A 25,158-nucleotide genomic window follows, 5' to 3' on the forward strand; every position below is an offset into this window, starting at 1 on the left:
GAAACAGAGAAGGACGTCGCCACTTGTACTCCCTTGTATCTTTCGGCCTCTGTCCGACACTCCTCTGAAAAATCAAGGATGCCCTGATCCTTGCCTTATGTCTGGAATCTGTGCCATATTTTCTTCTCTTACCAAAATATTTCCAGTGCATATTTACTGACTGTAATAATAGAACATAAAAATACAATGGAAAATAGAATCCATTTGCTCAGATTAGGTGTTAGCTCTAGATAAATCAAGAACAGATTAAAAAGGTTTTCAGTGACAGAGTTATCCCTCTATGATTATTTTTATGCTTTCCAATCTGTTAGCTAATGTAGACTTCAACTTTAAATTTAGTCTTTCCTAGACTCTAGACACCTGCAACCACAATGACTAATGACTGTATTTTTTGTGTTTTTTTTTTTAAAGGGAGACCAGAGTATTGAAACTACTGAAAGTATTTCAAGCCTTTGATATTCAACGTTACTAAATTTTTCTCTTCAGTACACATTTTAAGAGAAACTATTATCTTATCTTCTGCCAAAGCTGTACTATCTGTTCGCCAAATAGATTTATGGTGGGAAATCATCTTGATGCAAAAAGAGACTAAAAACAGTTCTCCCCACCCTCAGGTTGTTTACCGTATCCACAAGGTCCATGAATCACATGCACCCTATTGCCAATTTGCACATTAATCACACAGAAATCACAGGGATCTGCAGGGGACCTTCTTTGAGAAGGTGAGCGGTTCTCACTTTATCACAGTGTATAGATCTTACTGCCTTTTAATATTCTGCCTCAACAATCCCCTTGGTGGAAAGCAATATGATCATGGCATGCATGGCAGAGTCTTTTCAAACACCTACGTGCCTTAGCGAGATTCCCTGCAAGTGGAATGAAATGAATGCAATACAACAATGGCCCCCATATCCTGCACAGCAGGGGAACACAGTGGGTGACAGAAACTAACCGGTCCCTCTGGGCGATGGTGCCCTAGAAGCAGGTCAACAAGGGCTGAGACCCCAGATAACAGCTGTGATTGGCTGCAGGAGAATTTGTAATCTGCAGGCTTTGTGTAATTTATTGATTTACTTTATTCATTCATGGTTTGTTTTCTTGGCAATATTAGCTCTGAGCAATGCCTGAAAAGCAGCTTGCCAACTGTGTAACTGATCTGGATGAGGAAAAGTGAAGAGATGCCCTAGTATGAAATTCCTATAGGGTAGGCCATCTGAAAATAGGTATTTTTCTGCATAAAGAAATAATAGATACCATTGTTTTCAAAATAATAAAGTAAATAACTTATGGTACCATTTTGATATATTTATTTTTATTCATTTTCTGTGCATATAGGGACTTTGTTTATTTTAGAACACATGGATTGTGTTTCTTGGAAAAATTATATTAGTGGATATATAACACTTTCTCTATTTAACAATTTATTTAAGTTGTCCTATAATTGAACACTAGCTGGTTTCTAGTTTGTGTGTATGTGTGTTAATACAATATAGTTTCTTTTTAAAATTTTAGTATTTTTATTAAATGGTGGTCATTAGAGAAAATTTGGAAAACATGGGAGCGTAAAAAAGAAAACAAAGTACCCATCATTTTATGACCAATGTTAACATTTTGATGTGTTTTCTCCCACACAGCTTTTTGCTATGGACACACGTGCTTGAACTTAACTGGGATTATCTAGCTACGGTTTCACCCTTGGTCCCAGCTAGTAGCAGAGGCATCATCTAGGACCTTGTTAGAAATGCAGGGTCTCAGGCCCCACCCCAAACCTACTGAATTGGAATCTGCGTCTTAATGAAGTCCAGGGAATTCATGTATGTATAAAGGTAGCACTGCCTTTTGCACTCTGCATTACATTGTAAGCATTTCACAACCACCTGTCTTAAATCCCCCAAATGCATGCGTCAAAGGATGTGTTGGTGTGAGAGCGACAGTAGGTCCCAGGTGACCTGGATGCTTCAGAGAGATGTGCCTGCACTCATGGTGGGCTGGGTACCAGTGTCTTCTATCTGGGGTGGGATGGATGACACATATTTTTCTATGCCAGGCTCAGTTACTGTGCTTTTAGGATTTGTTCATGCCTTGGTTTGTGGAAAATTCTCCAGAGCTTGGCTAATACTTTGAGTACTATTCATGCTTTGACTCACTTTGTATATTTAAGCGTAAAGAGCGTTAACATGAAAAAATACACTGGTAACAGTGAATCTAGTAAAATTTTGTGATTTTTTTTTTTCTGTTTCAGTCTTACAATCTTCAGTTATGTGCTCAACGGATGCATTTGATTTTCATTAAAATATTCCTGGGGTAAATGACACAAATGATAAGTAAAGAATGTAAGAAATATATTTTTTTAATTTGGTTACCCTTGCGTCAGAGAGTAGCCATCTTCCTGACATTTGCTCTCGGCAGGAGGCACTTGGCTAAAAGATCACTGAATTCTAGGCTTTCCAATTTATCCCAAACATGGAGAGGAATAATTCTGATCCCCAGACAGGTTTCTGCTTCACAGTTTCAATATAGGCACATTCTGTAGCCTGTCGGGGAAACTGACCTTTACTGTGGCTCTACAATTTTCCAGGTGCTATCCCAGGTGTTTTACACTTACTGCATATTATTCACCCAACAGCCCTATTAGATATAGTCCCGCTTTCTACACAAGTCAACTCATACTTAGTGACTTGCCCAGTCCGTAAACCAGGATTGCAGCAGTCTAACTCTAAATTCTGTGTTTTTTCACACCAAACGGCAACCAAGAAAGCAACGCACCTCTAAATCAGAGTTCCACAGTGATCCTGAGACCCGGCACCTCCACAGACCTGCCACGTCCTACTGACAACTCCCAAGCGAGCAGCGTTTGCTGAAGAATTCAAGCATGTTCTTACAGCCAATGCATTCACTTACACTCTTGGATTTGTAGATTATAAATAAAATTTTTTTTGAGATTTGTAGATTATAAATAAAATTTTTAAGCTGAGACTTTTTAAAGTTGAGAGTAGTAGATTATAAATAAAATTTTTATTTGTAGACATGATGTATCTGGGCACCTAAGCAAACATGTCGTAAAATCCCTCTTACTTGATACAAATTATATAATCGAAAGCTATCAAGAAGAGATTGGTTGAATAGAATTTTCCCCATTATTTTTGTCAGTAGTCCTGTAAATTCCATTGTTTAGAAAGATATGTACAGAATGGGAAAGTGGAAAAGAAGATGAATCCATCTCCTGGTGTTATCCAGTGCACTGCAGAGTTACAACTGAAAACACTTAGAAACTGGGCACTTGGGCAGTCCTAGCTACGTTCCCAAGTTAGAGATTGATATGATTCCACAGCTGGAAGGACCGGAGGCCTCATCTAACCCAGAGTTCTCATTTTAGAAGGGAGGAAATAAGGTGGAGTGGCAGTAATCCTAGAGATGGAGCTGGCGACCTGGGTTTTAGTTCTGACTCTCCCACTAACAAGCATTGGAGCTGGAGTGACCCCTGAGTCCCTCTGGGAAGTAATGAAGGGAGATGAATCTCACAGTGTGAATCCCGGCTCCAGGCCATCCTGGCCTTTTCCTGCCCAGCCCTTGTTCTGGATCCAACATGAGCTCTTGACTTGTCCAAAGATCCAAGCATTTGTATGAAAACACAGGATTCTCTTCAGGATCCATTTTAAAGAAAATCTTAAGAGGCAGCTAGAGAAGAGAAGGTTCCTATACTAAGACACAGTCTGGTGGACGGTACTCCTTCTCTCATAAACTACACTTAAAACATGGCGGGTCATAATTCCCCTTCAGCAAGACTGTACGGTGAGCTCTCCCATGGAACACCATGCCTCCAATGCTGTTCCCTTCAAAGGCTGCTCCTGGTATTACAAACTTCATTTGATAATCTATACGTTTCCTTTCTAATAAAGGAATTTAGTGGGTTTTTCTCCCCCTGACCTTCAGCTCAATCATCTTTTTCAATCTACTCTCCTAGTATTGCCTGCAGTCCCATCGTAAGCCTTAAGCAGCCTGGTCCCAGGGCAACTCAGCTGCTGGCAGCAGGGTTGCCATGGCAACATCTGTCCAATTTAGCTCCATACTTTCCTTAAAAATTAAGATCTCCTGCTGAAATGCCAAAGTTAAGGAATTTGGGGGTTAATTTGGCCTTTAAGGTCATAGCAGAATATCTAATAACCATACACATTAAATTCTTAAAGTTTTAATTAGATTCATTTGCAAAGTGTATGGGAGAAATGCACAGGAAAGGTGGATTTATCTTTATAAGCAAAGGTAAATATTGTGTGTTGTACACTCTCAGAGATTGGGACGTGAGCAAGTATTAGTTTCAGAAGTAGCCACAAAACACAGCTTCAATGGGGGTTGCAAAGAACTTGTTAGAGAGGCTCTTTAGAAAATGCCTTTACCCCACAATAAACATTTCACCCTGCCTGGCTATGGTATCTTTGAGCATTTGCTGCCACTACTCAAACTGCCTTCTAGTGAGCAGGCTCAGGCTGGGGTTAGCAGACGGCAGAGGCAGGGCTGCCAGACACACCCAGAGACTAAACCAAAAAACGGAGATCTGCAAATCACCTAAATGTCATCATGCTCTGTTGGCAAAACTCCCAACCTTGACCCTGCCAAGAACCACAGGCATGTCCTTGGGCAACCTGTGACTCAGCCAGATGGCAGTCGGAGGCCTGAATCTTGAGGAAAGGTAAGCAGCTGACTGTCACATGGGGAAGACCCAACTGCCTACCCTCTGATATGACAGCCTTTGACTAGTCCTTGGACTTGGTAAGTAAAACACTCCATGCTGATCTGTCGCCCCATTTGCCTAGCAAATAGAAGCTGGAAAATAAGACATGATTTGAGGGCGCTCTCATTACAAAGGATTTGGAAATCCTTAACTGTTTAATGTAGTAAGTTGTAGACTGTTGAGAGTAGGAAGAGAACATATTGTGTATCAAACACAACTTGTAAAGGAGAGATGAGAAAACTGGTAGAGAACGGGAAAATGATTTCCCAAGGCCGCCTCACTGGTGAGCCACGGAGCTAAGAGTCTCTAGACTCTTGATTCAGGGATCTCTCCAATACATCCCCTTAGACCCTTGCTTTGCAGCCAAAGTGGAGGTTTAGGATACCCATTGTCTCTGCGAAGCTCAAGGTTGGGCCCTACAAGCATTTCTATTTCTTTTTGACCCTTCAGCTCCACATCAGCAATACGCACCAAGTCGAAGCATTGGTTGGAGAAAGTCCTGGTCTCAGCGTGGAGGGATTTGAGCCCAGTTGTGACCCTGTTGGCTTCAGATTGGTCTGTAAATGTACTTTTATAAAAACCTGCTCTTTTGAAAAATATAGCATCTGGAGTAGTTATGAGATGAATACCTATGGATTAAAAATGTCAGGATTTGCATTTCATGTCATCACTTTCTGGGTGTGTGATCTTGGTTTAAACCACATAAACTCTCTGTGTCTCAGTTTCCTTAATCTGCAAAATGCAGTAATGATACCTAAAGAATGCTTCCTTCACGGGGCTTCCCCGGTGGCGCAGTGGTTGAGAGTCCACCTGCCAATGCAGGGGACACGGGTTCGTGCCCCGGTCCGGGAAGATCCCACGTGCCGTGGAGCGGCTGGGCCCGTGAGCCATGGCCACTGAGCCTGTGTGTCTGGAGCCTGTGCTCCGTAACGGGAGAGGCCACAACAGTGAGAGGCCCGTGTACCGCAAAAAAAAAAAAAAAAAAAAGCTTCCTTCACAGGACTGCTGTGAGATAATGTAAGTCAAATATTAGCATACAATATGGTCCTGCTGCCTGTGCCTTAACTCTCTTGGTGTTTCAGTCATACTGCCTTTCACTGCAGGCCAAACACAGTAATTCTCAAAGGCAGGCCTTGGGTTGGTTGAGATTCAATATTGGCAACATTGACACTCAATTTGCCAGAGAAAAGGAAGGGATCTCTGATCCAAAATCAAGCACTTTTTCCTGATCACACTTACGGTTTCAGCTCATGTCCACTAATGAGGAGAGGTCCATGGAAAGGACCTTCTACCATGGAGGTGCTGAGAGGATGAACAGAACAAGAAAGGGTAAGAACAGGTGCAGAACCATAAGACACACTGGTCTGAATGTTCAGTTCCATATTATCCATGGACCAAATAAACCTTGATACTGGGACCCACAGAGTGAGAGACCTGAGCCCGTAGGCACATCTGCAAGGCTCAGCCAAGTCGAAATCCTGTTTGGGGTAAGACTAGGATTGATGGAGGGTGGGGGTGGGTTTTATAAAGAGTTGTCTTTTTAGCATTCCTGGCCATCAGCCCAATTGGGTCTGGTCTTACCCAACCGGGCTGATGGCCAGGAAATGTATCAACGTGGGCTTATGCACTGAGCTCAGTAAATACTGAGAGAGAATAAGGGAGTTTTTATCCCGAAGTTAATTACAACCAAAGCCAGGTTGAAAACAGCAGGTTCAAGCACGAGATTTAGTATGTGCCAAAAAGTATACACCAAGCCGGACACAAAAGGTCACATATTGTATGATTCTATGTATATGAAATCTCCAAGGTAGATAAATCCATAGAGACAGAAAGCAGATGGGCAGTTCCCAGGGGCTGGAGGGGGGGGACCCTGGGTATGGGGTTTTAACCTGGGGAGATGAAAATGTTTCGGAAGGAGACAGAGGTGGTGGTTGTACATTAGGAATGTACAAAAGCCACCGAATTTTTCACTTTAAATCGATTAATTTCATGTTATGTGAATTGCACCTCAATAAGAAAAAAAAGCACATGCCGAAAGTAACACTTAAAAAATCACTAGGCACCCATCATCGACAAATGGCTGCTCGAAAGTGGAAGAACAATCTGAAACCTCACGATCATGTTCACGTGTAATTAGAACACTGAAGAAATAATAACATTCCACAATCATCGCACGGGTCTGTGCAAGAAGGGGCTTTGGAATATGAGACCCCAGAAAGCAGGGAAGATGGTTTGTGTGTGCTGCCTAACAGCTGGCAGGTGGTTAATGAATACTTAATATCAGCCACATATGGAAACAACCACGGCCCCATTTTCCAGAGATAGAAACTGACAACCCCAGGTCAACCTGCTCTGTGAGGTGTGAGGCGTGGGGAGTTTCCACCATCTACCTTCATCTTAGCCCTGGCTAACTCCATCTCTTCCCCATGATGTGCTGCAGTGGTAGAGAGAAAGAAAGGTCTCGGCCCGGCCACTTGGGTCAACTTCGAATACATCTCTGGAGCTCATCTGCCTGTGTGCTCCTTCTATCACCCCCCTGAAGGAGGCTGCATGCCTCCGAATGCCCACATCTTCCTGGCAGTGAAGGTTGGAACATTTCCTATCAATGGACCCAATATGAAGGTCCCTAGAAGAGAAAAAGTCTTCTCAGAAAAGGCAAAGAATTTTGATGGGATGCAGCTTCTTTAGGAACCAGGAGGAAATTTGCGCTGATGGGGACCTAAATAAGATCAAGTCCCTTAATATCAACGTGCAACGAAAGGGAAAGGGGTGCTGTTATCTTCCACATCTGTGGCCAGCTCCTTCCCAGAGTACAGCTTTCACCTACATCTGCTTATCTTGGAGGAAACCACTTATCATGAAGATGATGACAATAATGATATTATCCAAGTCTCACTGTTGGAGGAACATCTACGTGTCAGATGCTAAACTAGTGACCTGGATTATTTCCAAGCCCTTGCCAGACACTTTGAAGGTAATTATCATTAAACCCATTTTACATTTGTGGCAACTGGGGCTCAGCTGTCACAAGGCCACTGTGCAGCATAATGAGGAAGGTGGCCCTGCTTTTGATCACAATAAGCAGCTTGCTTTTCCTAAGTATAAAAATTCAATTATCTGAATGGAAACTGAAAGAAAGAAAATGACCATGTAATATCGGTATTTTAACAGCTTTGGCTGTAGTCTCTTTCAGGATCAGTAGATTACAGTGTCAATCAGTCAACAAATCAATGACTCAGAATTTACTGGGCATGTATTATTCACCCAGCTCTGTGCTGGGTGCCATGGAACACAGAAGAAACAGCTGTTTGTTTGGCCTGCAGGGCACCGAGAATGTAATTAGCTGCTAACATGAATACAGTCAAACTCAGAGAAAATAACCATTCCTGTGACTTTTTTCTGAGAAAGGTAAAAAAGGTACATCTATCTCCAAGACATGCATATCTGTCTGTCTGTCTATCTATCTATCGCCATATATATCCATATCCATATATAATTATATACATTATAATTTGAAGCATGCTTCAGAGTGAGCACTTTGCCTGTGGACATGATTCTGTGATAATGAAGGGCAGGCGAGAAATTGCTGGCTTCCTCTGTTCCTCAGGTCTTCCTCTGACAGATCCGAGCTCACATCTAGAGGCACAGTGGAAGCCTGAGCTCCCATGTTCACTCTGCACAAGGAGAAAACTCAATGCTGTTGCCCACACACACGCCCATCACAGAAGGATGCCTGGACTACTGTGTAATGTACGCCTCACCCAGCACCGGTCTGTGTGAACCAGGACGGCAGGAGCCATATCTACTGCCTGCATCATCGTATCCCCCAGACCCAGAACAGAGCCAGACATCTAGAGAGGACTCAGCTATATCTACCAGCTGAATGAAGGAGGAAACTAGTACATGCATTCTACACACACAGATAGAAGTATTCCTGGAAAGATGAAGTTCACAGACCATAGTGTATATCTCTATCTATGTATCTATCTATCATGTATCTGTTTACCTATCTATCTACCTATCTATCTATCATCTATAAATCATCTATCTGTTTACCTATTATCTATCATCTATCTATCTATCTATATCTGTTTACCTATCAGCTATCATCTATGTATCTATGTATCTATCATCAATATATCTACAGTTGTCGGTTTAAATTGGTCCTGACAAGTCAACTTAACGAAACACAAAAGTAGTTCCTCAAATAATGGGTCAGTGTTTCACCTTCCAGGATTCTGAAATTATTCTAAAAATTCTAAAAATATCTACCTCGATCTTTTCCCCATTTATTTGTTTTGGAAACAATGTTAACCCTAAATTTAATTACGCTGCATTATTTCTTTAAAAATAATAGGGAAAAAAGACATTGGTCCACTTCACATCATTGGAGCAAAATATAGGAGCAGACAGAAATTTAGAGAAAGTTAGGAGGGATTCTCTGCAAGAAAATAAAATAAATGTAGGTAAAAATCATCTTTATCTGGTTTTGATCTAATTCTCTGATATATTTCTAAACAAATATTGATTTTTTTTCTAAAGAAAAATTTCAGTACTTATATAACATGGAAACGTCTGGAGAAGAGGTAGCAAGTGTTGGTTTTTAAAATGTATCCTGCAGATATACTGGTAAAATTTGGTGCTGTAGGAAAAAAGTAAAAACAATATAAGCTAGGTGGGGAATGAGACAACAAACAAAAATGTAATAATTAAACTTTTCTTGGGAGCCCGAGGTTTCTTTGTGAACTGCTGCTCAAATTTCCTGTTTTCGAAATTACATTTGCCTCTTTTTTTTTTTTTAACAAAACACCACAAATTTCACCTCATACGAAATGCATTCTGTCAAGAATGGAAATAATAACCGTGTGGTGACATTTCAGCAGCAAAAATGATGACCTCAAAAGGTCACATCAACCCCATCGTGACTGATGACAGCCACAGCCAGCCTTCTAATGAATGCTCGGGACACGGTGTGGATTTCCATCTCAACTAAATATCACACATCTAGCAACAGAAGAGATTTCTTTAGAAAAAATAACCCTAATATTATCTCAATTATGACCAGAAAAAAGAAGCTATAAACCTACATTAAGAGAACAAAAACATTTTATCTGAGATTATTTTCTTAAGTAGAAGGGTGGACTTGGGGGAAGAACTGACTTTATCCAAGTGTGTCCATTTTAAAACATGAAAAGTAGCCACTTCTGATGAGTATTAGGCAAATCAAACTGCTGGAAACTGCCTTCTCTTACTATTATTTTTTAGTCCATTTGAGGGTGGAGACATCAACTGCTTGAACTTTTTCTTCTCAGAGAGGATGACTCACATGGTCAGCTCAGGACCTGCTGTTCTTAATCATCTCTGCATCTCAGCAGGTGCCTGAATCCTTCATAAGATTCTCCAAACTGCCTTGCATTTCACAAGAATCTAAATTTTCGATTCTCTAAAGTTCACATAAGCTTTAGGAGACAAGCATTTTCAGAATGAAGAATTCTTCCAGGGACTTCCCTGGTGGCCCAGTGGTTAAGAATCTGCCTTCCAATGCAGGGGAAGCGGGTTTGATCCCTGGTCAGTGACCTAAGATCCCACATGCGGCGGGGCAACTACTGAGCCCGTGTGCTCTGGAGCCCACGCACCACAGCTAGAGAAAAGCCCGCGTGCCGCAACAAAGATCCCACGTGCCACAACTAAGACCTGATGCAGCCAAATGAATAAATATTTTTTTTAAAAAAAGAATTCTTCCAAACATCTCCTTACCCAACATGAGGGAAGCCCGTTCTAGTAATGGTTGATGCTTATACCATACAGTTTGCTAAATATTTTTAACACCACCCTTGATTTAAAAGATTATAATTCTTTTATAAATCTTTATATATGTAGTAGGTACGACACAATAGGTACTTGATAATTGGTAGCTACTCAGATTCTTCATTGGAAAACCAATGAACTTAGACTTTGAGAAAACAAAACCTACTTATATAAGTTTGTTAAAGTAAGGATGGGTATGAGAGGTTATGTGGTCACGGCCATTAGAGGATCAATATTCGAGCCTGTATTTAACACATGAGCTTGTCTATTTCACATCTCCACCCTACTGTCAAACCCAGAATACCCTTGCTCAAAACCATGGGCGTTGATGTCATTAAGCCTTACACTGAATAGTCTGGGGCACTGAATCAACTGGGTTTAAAAACACTGGTATACACTACTATATATAAAATAGATAACTGCTATATAGCATAGGTAACTCCACTCAATACTCTGTAATGACCTATATGGGAACAGAATCTAAAAAAGAGTGGATACATGTGTATGTATAACTGATTCACTTTGCTGTACAGCAGAAAGTAACACAACATTGTAAATCAACTCTACTCCAATAAAAATTAATTTTAAAAAAAGCACTGGTAAAGATGGAGTCTGTGCTGCTCTTCAAAATAGAAATTTGATGACAACTTTTCAGAACTGAATCCATTTCTAAATCAATATCTGAACCTAATCAATATCTTTCTAACTCCCTGGCATGGTCCATATTCTTTTAAAAATCAATTTTCTTCTTAATTGTAACAGCACTCGAAGATTCAATTGTCTCTTTCCCTTCCTTTGTTATTTAAATCATCCTAAGCTGGGTGGAGAGATCTGACACCAAATGAAAATGCTCCATCTGCACTGAGTTACTAAGATCACCTGCCAATCTGGGAATGAGAGTTAAGAAGAAAAATCCCGGACACTGAAGCACAGCACCTCAGCACTTCCCAGTCTACAATCTGTGCAAACAGCCTTTTTAGGAGGGACTCAGAACACAGTCTTGTTTTCCTTACAAAACTTGGTCCAACTGTGTACCTTTACATGGAAAATACGATCATTTTTCTTGAGTAATTCTTAATTTGTATTTTGCGTCACTATCTTGCCCTATTATTTATTTTTTCTACTCTGTTAATAAATAATAAATTTGACAGATGACCTACCCTTTTCCCAGTAAAACAACCTAGGGCACTGACAGCAAAAATATAGCTTTTATTTCTCTAGTTATCTCACCTAGGCAATGTTATTTTGGGAATAGGGAGATTGGTCTACCTCTTCTTTTTTTTTTTTGCGTTACGCGGGCCTCTCACTGTTGTGGCCTCTCCCGCCGCGGAGCACAGGCTCCGGGCGCACAGGCTCAGCGGCCATGGCTCACGGGCCCAGCCGCTCCGCAGCATGTGGGATCTTCCTGGACCGGGGCACGAATCAGCGTCCCCTGCATCGGCAGGCAGACTCTCAACCACTGCGCCACCAGGGAAGCCTGGTCTCTCTCTTTGTACAGATTCTGGGAAGGCTGTAGGGTACCCTGATTGAAATTCTTGGGAGATATTTTAACTGCATTTCATAAGTAAACTATTGTTCACTCTCCCTGGGAAACTTTGGTACACTTCCCTGGTAAATTTTCCTTGGTATCATTCTACACTTTCACGTGTGTTAACTTATCCAATTCAACAGGGTGCATATAGAGCCCATCCCAGTTTTCGATGTGCTGTGGTGTGTGGCTGAAAGGAGCAGGTGAGAGAAGGGTTCCAGGCAGACAAATGAGTCTCCACTCTTGCACAAAATACATCCTCAAGCTCTCTTGTGCTATAACAGCCAGCACCAGACTTGATTTTGAGCAAATGGTTGTTCCCATAGAAGTCTTTATAGATTCAAGGATTTCTAATATAGGATTTCAGTCCCTCCTGGGGCCTTCACCAACCTACAAAACTAATATTGTAAGAAATCACCGTGTAGACACAACCAACAAGGTGATTACCCTTCTGTCATCTGCAGGTTAGTCCCTCACGGAAGGCCCACCTCCAGCCATCACAGGTGGGGCGGAGCATTAACAAGTCTGGTTACCTGTGAGTTATTACAACCTATTGACCATGAATGGAAGAGTTATCAGAAAGAATCAAGGCACCCTTTTTTGAGAACCAAGCCTGTGGCTACATGACAGCGTAAGAGCAGGTCTCTGGATATCTTCCTTAAAAAAAAAAACAATATGCAGTTTCCCTGTCAAAGGAGTAAAGGCCATTTGAACCTGGGGAGCCATGACAGATATGCAGGTGATTTGGTCCAAGTGAAGCATGAATGAGAAAGGAGAAATGGGATGATGAGATGAGCACAGCTAATGGCAGGGGAGGCGGGGGGAGGGTGGAAGGGAGGTGGCGCTCACCTCTGCCCCCTCCACTGGCTCCTCAGCCTGGGTGTCAAGTCCAAGGTCCAGCCCGGCAGCAGGTGGTACAGCAGCGGGCGGCTCCTCTGCTTTCGGCTCTGTGGACGGAGCCTGTTCAGGTTCAGCCTTTGATGGTTTGAGGATTAGAGGAAAAAGATTCAACAAGTGAATAGATAACATGACGGAATATTGGACAAGTACGATTTTCTTCGTCATCCTACAGGCAATTAGCTTCATTAAATCTGTGCTGGAAAAAACCCGCACATTAGGCCTGATGGGTCTTTACACAACTGAAAAGTCTAGGAATAAACTCTTATTAAGCTTCACATTACCATCACCAAGCACTGTTATATCCCTTGAAGTTGGGCAAAAAGACTTACCATTTTGGCTACTCATTTTACTTACTTTCAACATTATGAGTATTCACTTCCTTAGGTCACCTATAAGAGATCCTGAAACGGTACTTTCCACTACTGAGCAGAGAGAGGAGAGATCCTAGGAGCTCCCACCTTTGGAAATTGGAAGGAGTAGGGAAGAGCTCACGGAAACACAATTCTGGAACCTCCCCCCTCTGTTGATATGCAATGCAACCAAAAAAATGAGGGGCCATCCCAATATTCAGATCAAAACGCATTAAGGTGCATGGAAAGGTCACTATGAAGTTACTGCGCAACTGCCCCGGCTGGGAGGAGTAGATCCAACCACGTGGCAAGGAGCCACCACAGTCGTAGAGACTTTGCTGCCTTACATTTTGTTCGTTCCCTTATTCCACTTTTCCCTCCAACAAAATCCTTAGCCATCAGTTTTTTGTGTTTTTTTTCATATAATAAACTAATTCTTCAGGGAACCACAGGCAGTATTCTCTGTGGTACCAATTAGACTATTCTACTTGTGTGGATAAGAGTGAGGTCTTTTCTTCCCACTGTGACCCCTACACACAGACACCCTCCTGATTCCAATTATATGCTGAATCAAGCCTCTGGCCTCTCTTACCTCCAGATTTTTTGAGTTTTAAAATTAGCATGATTAAATAACAACAGGCTATGAAAAACAGCACAGCCAACGCAAGTTACCACGGCTACTGAAATTGTTTCCTCTCTTTTGATTTATAGATTAATGTAAACACACTATTTAGCATGACTATTTCACTAAATGGATGGCCACTGTAGGGCACTTTAAGATCATTTTCTATTAGGGCATTTAAACCATAAGAAAGTTTAAAAGCGTTTTCTTAGAGGAGTACGGAGTCTCCAATAAATACTTCCTTTGGAGGAATCAGTAACTTCCGTCAGACATTTGCCATAAGCAATCAAAAGCCATCTCTAGCTCTCCTATGTCCACTGAAGCTGGTGCACATGGCAAGCTGCATGGGGAAGTTATGCTGAGATTATAGAAAATAATGATAGCCTGCTGTTGGATAAATACGCAAAATATTTGTCTTGTGCCCTCCACCAAAACCTCCACTGTGACGCATACCAAGGTCATACCACCCTTCTCTTGAAAGGGCTTCATAAAATGAAAGGACACTTAGGGAGATAAATGTACAGAGGTTTGATATTTTTATGGGCTTTTATAACCTTTAAGGGGTGATCAGACACAATTTTTAAGAAAGAAAGATAAAATTCACTCTCATCTACTCTCAGGAGTCCTTTATGGGGAAAGATTTCACTTGTATTGTTCAAAAGGAATTATCTTCATAATGCACTGAGTTTTCCTTGCAGCAAAGAGCTACTATAAGCTCTCAGAGTATGATCTAACCATTTTGGAAGTCGAGGTGATTTGCTATGAGAGAATGGTATCAGATGACCTACACAACAAGGATAGGAAGGGTAATTTGACGAAGAGCAAGAAACCCATAGGCTGATGGCTGTCCCCCTGCGAGCTGAGTCTGCAATGGAGGATGAGGGGTCAAGAGAAGTTTCAAAACGTGTATCAAATAAATATATCTGTGCACATTATGAAAAAACCCAGAAAACCAAACACAGAGATAACTTAAAATGAAAACATATTTGCATCAGAGGCTGGGTTTCTTGGAAGTGCGAGGAAATTCTGAAGTTTTACATACGGCGAGAATAACTAGGGTGATTTCATGAATAAGTCCAATGGCGTCTCCTTGCTGAGGTCAGACAATGACTCAATGGAAGCAAAGTATGAAGGGGAGGAGAGACGGGTTATGTCCTACGAGTCACAACATTTTTCTCTATTTATAATATCACACCGAATATTATAATATAGCATTACACACTTAACAACTTAAATTCTAGGGGGACAAATAGAACTCACTGAATGATGAGTAAGGCTGAAGCGTGACAGCATGTTTGCACATAAAATCAGCTACTCAACTCTGGAAATAGAAACCACTTTCCTAATTCTTCTAAGATAATGTAAAATTGAAAATGCTTTGTCAAGATAGAAAGAAAAACAAAGGTAACTTGTGAACAACATCTTGTAGAAAGATCTCAGAGTAGTCCTGTAGGAATTGTGCCCTGTTTCAACCACTTTTTTTTCTATAAGAAGCCTCCCTTGACAAGCATTGCAAGTGGGTTGATACCATGCCATATCCATCTGGGAGCGCTGGTAAGGACTTGCTATTGTTTGCTGGAGTAGAGACCATTATACGTTGAGAGGAGAGGTATACTCTATATTTATTACTGACAGCAGGATGCCACAATGGTTTAACTCTGAGACTCAGAAATGGAATTCTCGTTTTAGAACAAAACGAGTAGTGTAACTTTGGTGCACATTTTCCGGCATCCTCTGTGATAAGCTAGAAAGACGGTCAATGCAGAGGAAGAAGAGATGGGTTGGGAGAGTGGAGTTAAGGGTCTAGTCACATTCCAATATGGCGACTACCTTATGATCCTGCTTCTCCAAACTGGGGAGAGCTAATTTAATGAGAACTTCAAAGGGTCATGGAGGCAACAACCCTGAGCCCAGGGCAGGGTCTGCAGATTCAAAAAGGTTTAAACTTGTACACAAGGGATGTCCCGTGGGGCCATAAGATGCAGACTGTGGAGATGTGCAGTTGACTACCAACTGCAGCCTCCACCTTGCTCAGACCAGTCAATGAACCCGTGTTGGGACACTGCCCTGCTCCCAGGAAGATCCCATATAATCACAGCTCAGTGGGAGAGGGTCACTGCGATTCCTAGTTCCCCACAGGGCAACCCTAGCAGCATCTACAATGCTGGGAATGATGAAGCTAAGTTCCCCAATGGAAAGAAGGTGCAAGAAGTCTGCTTCAGCGAACACATATAAAGAGAAGGGGAGGGCAGGCAATGGAAGCTCCTAGAACCAGCTGTAGGTGGTAGAGAGATGTTCAGAGAAACTTAAAAACCACCGGATTCTGTGCCAGGAATTTGCAACAGTAATAGATGTGAATTTAATGATGACCCATTGCCTTTTCGTTTATACCAGGGTCCCTCCGTTTTTCTTAACCCATTCTCAACTGATAATTAAAAATCTCATCCTCCAGCACCAATATAACCTTTACTCCATCAGCACCCCAGACTGAAAACCACCAATGACCATGAAATGGAGGTCTCTCTGGCTCCATTATTAACATCAATATAATCTGAATTTTAAACATTTAAATCTTTATTTGCAGGCCTCACAGGCTCCACCTTTTTTTCTGGTTACCCAAAAGGCAAAAATACAACCACCTCCGGACAAGGTGCTAGAGAAACACTTGCCTTTGAAAAATATCAAATTAGTTTGGAAGCTCCAAACTTCCCGGAGCAGAAATCCTTACTTAGAAGTGAAATCATCTGAAGGGAGAAATTCCTTCTCCTTAAACCCAATTCTAAGTTTCCCAAATGAAAGCCAGAAGCTGGGATAATCCTATCCCATTCCCACGGGAAAAGCAGTGTGCTACACATAACCATGAACTAATCCTCAAAGGGCCCAAATCCTCTGTAGTGTAGCACTGGGAAGCTCTCAGTGACGTAACTCAAGGTCTCTTCATTCAACTTTACGAGTAAGCTGCTGCTAAAAACGTTTCCCGTGATAACTGAGTTTGTAAGAATCTGCTCTAACCCCCAGAGTTACCCTTCTGCCTCCTCACTCCCCAGCTAAGCTATTCTCTCATCTCATTTGACAGCAAAGTAGGAATCCTGCCTCTACTGTGCATTACTTCCTTCTACAACTCACAAAATGAAGGGAGGACATGAGAAATGAGGTAGCTTCAGGTTCAAGGAAAAGCAAGGATCTACTTTCAAGCATGAATTCTCGAGGCAATTTCATCGTCAGTCCCGTAGCATAAGGTACAGTCACTAAGAAACACCCATGTACAGGTTCGTTCCCTGGTCTGGGAAGATCCCACATGCTGGGGAGCAACTAAGCCTGTGCGCCACAACTACTGAGCCTGCGCTCTAGAGCCCGCGAGCCACAACTACTGAGCCCGCGTGCCTAGAGCCCGTGCTCCGCAACAAGAGAAGCCACCGCAATGAGAAGCCCGCACACCGCAATGAAGAGTAGCACCCGCTCACCGCAACTAGAGAAAGCCCGCGTGCAGCAACGAAGACCCAACACAGCCAGATAAATAAATTTATTTTTTTAATTTAAAAAAAAAAAAAAGAAACACCCGTGTCCTTGATGGATAGACTGTGTTCCACTGAAGCCCATAATTAAGAGACTGATTTTTGCTGGGACCACCGTGCCTTTATAAATAGAAGTAACCACATTCAAAGTCACACTGAGATTTTTCAGAGGCCCTCCTTCTCATTTTCTAGAAAAGAGGGGGCTACAGAAACCACATTCTGGATTTCAAGCTCTAAATAACCTACAAAGATCAACCTTGGATCATTTGGTGGTAACTAACAACATCCCCAAAACACAAACCAAAATCAGCTTACCAAGTTACAGATCATATTCTGGTCTGTCTGCATTGTGAATAATGTAGTGTCCTGTGGCTGAAAATTGGGAATAAAGTAGAATATTCAAAATTATTAGGGTTTCAGGTAATTTGCCAAAAAAGCAACAACAAAGGTATCATATAAATTAGCTCGCATGAATTGTGTCAACAAATACATTATAAAGTTTTTTTAGTCTCTTTTTATTTTAAATCAGAAAAGCAAAACACGCAGAGATAATTTTTTGCCAGCAGTTATTCTAAATAGAAACCTGAGCTAGCAGAATTCAATGATCTGATGAGAGACATTATGTAAAGGGCAGTGTCTTCAGAGGCATCTTTGGTCTGCAGCTTCTCCTCTGGACATCAACATCAAGTTAGAATTTAATGGATCTAAGCTACAAATTTAAACGTTTTAAAATGTTGGAACCTTAATCTTACTATTTCACTGAAGTGTGACTTCTATGAGTTAATTATGAGCCATAACTTAAAAACTGTATACAATATATTCATTCAGGATACGAATCCTAAAAAAATCAAGGTGGAGGAAATCTCAGGGAACAGTGATCTCTAGGAGAATCTTCATCAGGTAGCCAGACTTATACCCTCCAAACAGGAGACTGAAAGAATCTTTCCTGGGTAATCTGACCAAAGAAATCCCGAAAGAATTAAACATCAACGGTTCCCCAACAGAAAAGATGAGCCAGTGACATTAGGTTAAAGATGGTGGATTGAACACAGGCAATTACCTCCAGAATCCAAACTAAATAACAATAAGAAAATTAATTTTTAAAGGCATAAACCCATAAGGGTAAAAAGAATGGGAACAAAAACAACATCAACAAAATTCTGAAACTGAAAAGCAAATGAGTGAACAGTAGGTAACTTGGGGAACCAAAAACATCTGTACCTTAAGTTGATGTAAGAAATGCCAAAAAGCAAGCCAATTTATTACTCATAAATCCCAATGGATCAAGAATTAGAAAGATGGGGACCACAGGAAATGGAAGTTAGGATGCTGCTAAAGACAGAGGAACTGGTTGGAAGTCTATTAAAAAGTACTTATACCTGGAGACACTCTCATCTACCTGAAAACCAAGCAATACCCTTTCCACCCCCGACTTGAGATTATTTTCAGAGGCTGAAACAGAGGGTCTCTGGACTGGGGGATACACAGGCATGTTAGGAAAGCAGCAGAATTAAATGAACATTTACATAATAAATATTTAGACATGGGCTCCTCCTCTCCCAACTTCTTCCCCATTCAACTCCCATTACACTGGCAGCCAGGCTTGTACCCCTGCACCCCTGCACATACCCAGACAGGAGACCAGAAGAGTCTTCCCAGGGAAATATGACCAGCTCAAGAAAAAAAAAAAAAGCCTAAAGAATCTGACACTAGGAATTCCTCGACAGGAAAGATAATCCTACACCAGAATCCTACAACAATACCCATAGTCAATGAGCTCTACCTACTTGTACAAGTCTCTCAGCTTTTCAGTGTCCCCCTCTTATTAAATACGAGGAGACAGCCAAGATTAACAAACATTTAAGAAAAGTTTCAAATATTAAAGGGAGACCGAATAGGTTTAAAAAAGTGGAAGAAACAAAGACTTTACAGGGGGGAAAAGACCTTTGAAAATTATTATTATTAATACACTTGGAAATATAATGGAAGATGCTGTATTCATGACACAAGAAGAGGATGTTGTTATTAAAAACCAAATATTCAGTAAACAAAAAGAGCTCTTGGAAATTAAAAATATATATAGAAGTGAAAAATCTGTTGGAAGAGTCGGAAAGCAGAGCAAGAGAAAAGGGAAAAGCAAAGAAAAAGAATTAATTAGAAGACAAGCTCAAGAAGCCAGCATATGAAGAAGAGAAGGGTTATAGAACGAGAAAACAAAAGAAAGCAAAAGAAATCATCAGTAAGAAAAATCCCCCCAAACTGAAAGACACACAGTCTTTAGATTACAAGGGCCCAGTACAATGTATGAAAATAGACTCAGACCACAGTACATCATTGTAAAATCCTAGAATCACTGGGGTATAAAGATTACACAGACTTCCACAGAGAAAGAGAAAAAGAAGGTGGGAGGGGTACATAAGGGGGCAGAGAGAGAGAGAGAGAAAGAGAGAGGGTTTCTTACAAAAGATCAAGAATCAAAATGACAACTTCTCAGTGGCAAGGCTAGGAGGTAGAATCGGGTGGAGCAATGGCTCCAAAATTCTAAAGGAAAACAGTTTACAACTTGTAATATAATATCCAAACTTACAGTCCATTATGTACATGGGAACAAAATTATTTTCAAACAGAGAAGGTCACAAATACATGCTTCTTGTGCACACCTTTCTCAGCAAGCTACTGGAGGATGTGCTCTACCCAAATGAGGAATTTAGCCCCAAATGAGAACAATTTGTGTCCTGAAAAGAGTGGATGGACAGAAGACAGGTGAGGCAATCCCCACAGTAGACGTGATGGGAGACCCTGTGATAATAGCCGTAGCAGCAAGTCGTAGCCATGGAATCCCCAGGTCAGACTGGAGCCATCCAGAAGGAGAGCTTCAACCTTCAGGAGGATGAAACTTAAAGAATGTTTAATGTTTTAAACAAAACGAGAGGAGATTTCTGTAACTACAGAGTATGGGGTTGAATCAGTAATAAGTACCTAGAAAACTAAGCAAACAAACCAACATGCTAACAAACAAGACCCTACAATTATTTCCTCAAAGGAAAACAAAACGTTGGCATAAAAGGAAATGTAAACTTCATGACTTGAGCACTAAGAGCGTCTATAGCATCGTGATAATACCACCGCTGATTGGCTGGCTGGCTATGACATCAGTGGAAGGACGGGAAGCAGACACAGATGTGAACTGTGGCCACAGCAGGTTGAAAGCGCTTTAAGTCCTCATCTTCCAGAGAGATAAGTCCATAGCTAATGCTTCGGAGATCAAGAAGGAGCATTAGAAGAAAGTCATGCACACATATGGGGGTGAAATCAGAGAATCTGCTACAAGGTGTGAAAGTATTTTCCTCTAAGAAGCAGGAAATCAGGGGATGTAAGATGGTCTGAAGTTTTTAAATTAAAAAAAAAACCTTATAAAATGTTGTTACTCTTTAAACTATGTGCATTTATAAGTGATAAATACAAGCTTAAAAAATAAGAAATGAATTCTCATGACCCGATCTTTCAAAGGAGTTCTCTTCTATGGAAGAGACATGTTATCATCTCTCTGTGCGTTTGTGTGTTATCTGTATTGGGGTGTAGGTGTGTGAGTCAGTGGGTTTTCTCTTTTTATAGGCAACATGGGGGAAAGCAGTCAAACTTTTAAATGGAGAAATTCTGAATGTTAAAATTCAAAATTGTTCATGTCTGATATTCTGAGACAAAGCACTCATCACAGACAAGCAGATATCTGAAGTCTCCCTTGAAGAGGTTTTCAGAACTTATTCCATGAACTTGACAGCCACGTGGCCTGCCTTTCACATGGGTTACACCGTCCATCTGTTGGGACATATACAGTGAATGGGACAGTCCACTGTGTGGCACGTCTTATTGGCCAGAGCCAACCTACAGTTTCTGATCTTCCAGTGGCTCCTTCCTGAAGAACCACTGAAGAAATAAGGTTCCGCGTAGTACGACTCTTAGATAAATATTTAGAAGGAGGCTCCTAAAAATCTCTTATATTGTCTAAAGATCCATCTCATTAGTTCAAAACAATCCTATCTCCTCTTTTCCAACAGCTGAACCTAGGAGATCTCTCAGATAAAGACAACTTCTAATTTCTAGTGGAGGCACCATCAGAATTCCGTGGTAGAGCTAATAATATTAACAATAGCTAACTAGAGTCAAGGAGCACTTAGTATGTGCTAGGCTGCTGGGCTAAAACTCTACGTTCACATTTCATTTAATCTTCACAACAGCCCTGCAACATTGCTCCTATTACTGTTTCCATTACTGAATTCACAAGAAGTGGGCTCAAATTTTATGCTGACGTACTTAAACATTATGCTATCCCAGCAAGCAGAGGCCTACATTTTTCAGACCCGCATCATTCTCAACAGATGGATTTTGCCAGCAAATTGATTTCTTACCTGGGTGAATCCATTAAATGGACCTCCAGAAGCCTACACAGAAATGGGAATCAGAGTACGTTATTTTTTTCATTACTTTTGTAGGATTGGTAAATGTCTGTTAGACAAGTGGGAAAGTAAGGACCACTGCAAATTCTAAAATAATACAAAAGGCTGCTGTGCATGCAAATGCTTAGGAAATGGAAAAGGCCACACTGTATTATTTTAAATAGGCTGACAAAAAAAAAAGAACAACATTATTTTTACAATTATTGCTGGTATGTGGCTCAGGGCTAACCAAAGCCCACTTTCTCAATAATGAGAACATGATTCCAGACAAGAGCCATGAGTGGTTAAATAGCTCATTCTTTTAGCCATCTATAGAATCTGGAAGCATTTCCAGTATTTCTCTAAATACATCATTTTGATGAACAGCTATTATGAGATTTTATAGCTTCCATGGGCCTGGGTAGAAACATTTCATGTGTTTTTACTGGGGTGGAACCACTTTAGGAACAGTAAATCTGTCTGTTTTATATATATATTTAGTGCTTGAACAATAAAAGTGAAAGTAGAAAGAATAAATACAGTAAATAGGATGGTAAAGTAGACACTCATTAGTTTCCAACACCATCATTCTGCTTTTTGTGTTGTTGTTCCGGGGGATTTTTGTTTGTTTGTTTTGTCAACCTATTTTGTGTTTGGTTTGCACAGATTTCAAGAGGTACATGACAATCTGTCAAGGAGATGAGCAGATCTTGGAGAACATAGTGATGGATGATGAAGTCGGTGAGAAACATTAGGAAAAACAGAACCTACAGAAGTCTTTGGCTAGTCTATACTACATACTGGGGTAAGTACCTCTTCTTTATCAGCCTCTATTTCTTGGTACAACAATCCATATCTCTGGTTAGCAATTTCTTCTTCAGATAAATCTGAGCTGTTGGTGTCATTGTCTTGGGGACTAGTGGAACTCTCGGTGCTAACGTTCTGGCAGGTTCCCACAACCAATGGTCTAGCTACCTCTTGACTCTGTTCCCCACATACCTCTGCTAGTAAGTCCACTTCCAGCCCTTTCTTGCTCCCAACTGTGTCTAAATGTTCCCAGCAATTATCTAAGCCTCCCATATCTCTGATAGGCCAGTGGTTAATAGAATCAAGGCAACTGGCAAATCCACTTGCTTGGCCATCTGGTATACCAGAGAATTCCAATATATCCGTATTATTCACTGCTGAATCCAAGCTTGGCTGCCAGATTTGACCTGGATCTGTCCCCCAAGAGTCTGGTTTTGCAATTTTTGGCAAGTTAATGGTATGGCTACAGTTCCCAGTCACTGTACTTTCAGGTTCCTCTATTAATGAATCTTCAGCCTTACACAAACACCAATCTCTTCTGTTTGCATTAGTTCCCAGAGCATAATTAAGATCTGTCCTAGACTGAGCTGCTGCTTCATGTTTTATCGATAAAACAACAGACTGATTTCCATCTCTGTTACTTCCAGGCGCATGTAACACAGCCTCACACCGCATCTCTTCAGCATATGCACTGCCCTGTGCTGAGTGATACATTTTATCATGGTTAGGAGGGTCGATTAAATTTCTCTTTATGTTTTTTCCAGCTAAGAACCATTCCTCTGTGCTGGCATCTTCAGGATTAGATACAGAGTCAGTATGGAGAGGCAGATTCAAAATATCTGTGTGACTGGCAGGGTTAGCTCCAGATCCCTCTATAATTTCACAATTATTTATTACTACTTGAATCCCTTCATCTAGCCCTTGGTCTCTGTCACTCAACTCATCTGCTCTGTCTACACTTTCCACGTCTTTTTCTAATACGTCAGTTTTCTCAAGATACTTTTCATTGGTCTTTACACTTTCCTTATACCCAGCACTTAGATCTTTCCTAGTTTCCTCTTCATTGCTTTTTAAGGTCTCCTGGTCTTGCTTTCCTACTGTCTTAAAAAGATCTACTACTCTGTTTCCTGTACATCCTCTCTCTTCAAATTCCTCTGTCCCTTCTAGGGCCTTGACACCAGTAGCTCCAGCCTCTACCTTTTCATATGTCTCCAGACCTGCCCAGACAGAATCCTCTATCTTCTGTTTTCCTTCTTCTTCTTCTGACTTTTTAACATCTTCTTGACCTTCTTTGACCAGGCCACCAGTTTCCATGGCTGGTATCTCTGAGTCAGGTAGATCGCAAGGATGCTCCATCTCCAAACAAGCAGCGCCAGGCATGGGATTTGGGGGCATTTGTTCTTCTCCACATGGAGCGGCTGGCCCCGGAACATGCTCACCCTGTCCAGCTACAGTGTGCCAGCCAGCAGCAGGAAGTATTCCGGTGGAAAATCCCAGTTCCTGCTCTGCTTTGGAGAGACATGCAGAGTCTTCCTGCGACCCACCTTGGGTAATTTCCTGGCTGACACTGTCTGTACTAGCATCAGGGCCCCAAATAATTGCACCTAAATCAATCTGAGATCTTTGAATTTCTTCGGTCAACCCACTGTCTGGAGGTTCCTCCATGATCAGGTTACACAGGGAAAGACTTTTTGAAGAATCAGTCTTTAGAGTGTGCAGAAAAGCAAAGGAAAAAAAAAAAACATAAGATGAAATAGATCATGGTAAGATCTGATGAAAAACACAAAGCTCTTCAGTAGGGTAGCACCAGTTACACAAAGCTAGAAAGTATTTAAATTAAATGGTTTAAGGCTAAATCTGTGACTAACAATGCCATGAGAAAAAAAAAAGCTCATTCTCGATAATATACCACATATACAATGCATATTAAATACCAAAAAAATCCAGAATTTTCTGGATATTTACCTACCGGTTGTACCAGATCAGTGCTTGTCTATATGAGTAAAAAAAATAAGAAGAAGAAATAAGCATAATCATAAGGCAAGAGAAGAAAATTCCGTAGCACATTAAAATCCCAGGCTGTCCAGAGTCAACATACTGCTGAAGACTTTGGCTTTTATTGGTTTGATATTAAGTTTTGCAACTTGTTTTATAATAGGAATGAGTTTTGTTCCACTATTGCTAAGACTACACAACTGAAACATGAAAAATGCCTCTGTCATTTACAAGGACGTTTTATGGCTATTACATGACTTTTGCTTTAGCAGACTCTGAAATGAAAAGTTTCAAATAAAGAAGCAAGCCTGAGGACACCAGAGCAAGATCAAGCATTAGCAAACACAGAATCACACAGCAAAGTGTGCTCTGATACAGTGTCAGAATAAAATCTTTCCCAAACTCATCCTGCCCTTGGTTCTGCCTTTGAGGTGGTGTTTGCATGGAAGATGATCCGACAGACTAACC

General features: G+C 41.1%; 1 long non-coding RNA gene across 5 annotated transcripts in view; it reads left to right on the top strand.

The window, feature by feature from the left end:
• Positions 1 to 2,974, top strand: part of LOC111184484 (uncharacterized) — a 39,924-nt gene extending 36,950 nt beyond the window's left edge. For 3 of the 5 annotated variants that reach the window (XR_002647265.3, XR_002647258.3, XR_002647259.3), the window contains 2 exons: positions 412 to 722; positions 1,635 to 2,974. This is a non-coding gene — a long non-coding RNA (uncharacterized LOC111184484). The remainder of the gene's footprint in view (positions 1 to 411; positions 723 to 1,634) is intronic. The other 2 variants (XR_002647260.3, XR_002647262.3) reach the window with 2 other exon arrangements.
• The last annotated feature ends 22,184 nt before the right edge of the window (positions 2,975 to 25,158 follow it).

The sequence above is a fragment of the Delphinapterus leucas genome, chromosome 9 (genome assembly GCF_059928025.1).
Source record: "Delphinapterus leucas isolate spDelLeu-1000000601 "Yukka" chromosome 9, BTC_Dleu_Yukka2, whole genome shotgun sequence".
NCBI classification, from domain to species: domain Eukaryota; kingdom Metazoa; phylum Chordata; class Mammalia; order Artiodactyla; family Monodontidae; genus Delphinapterus; species Delphinapterus leucas.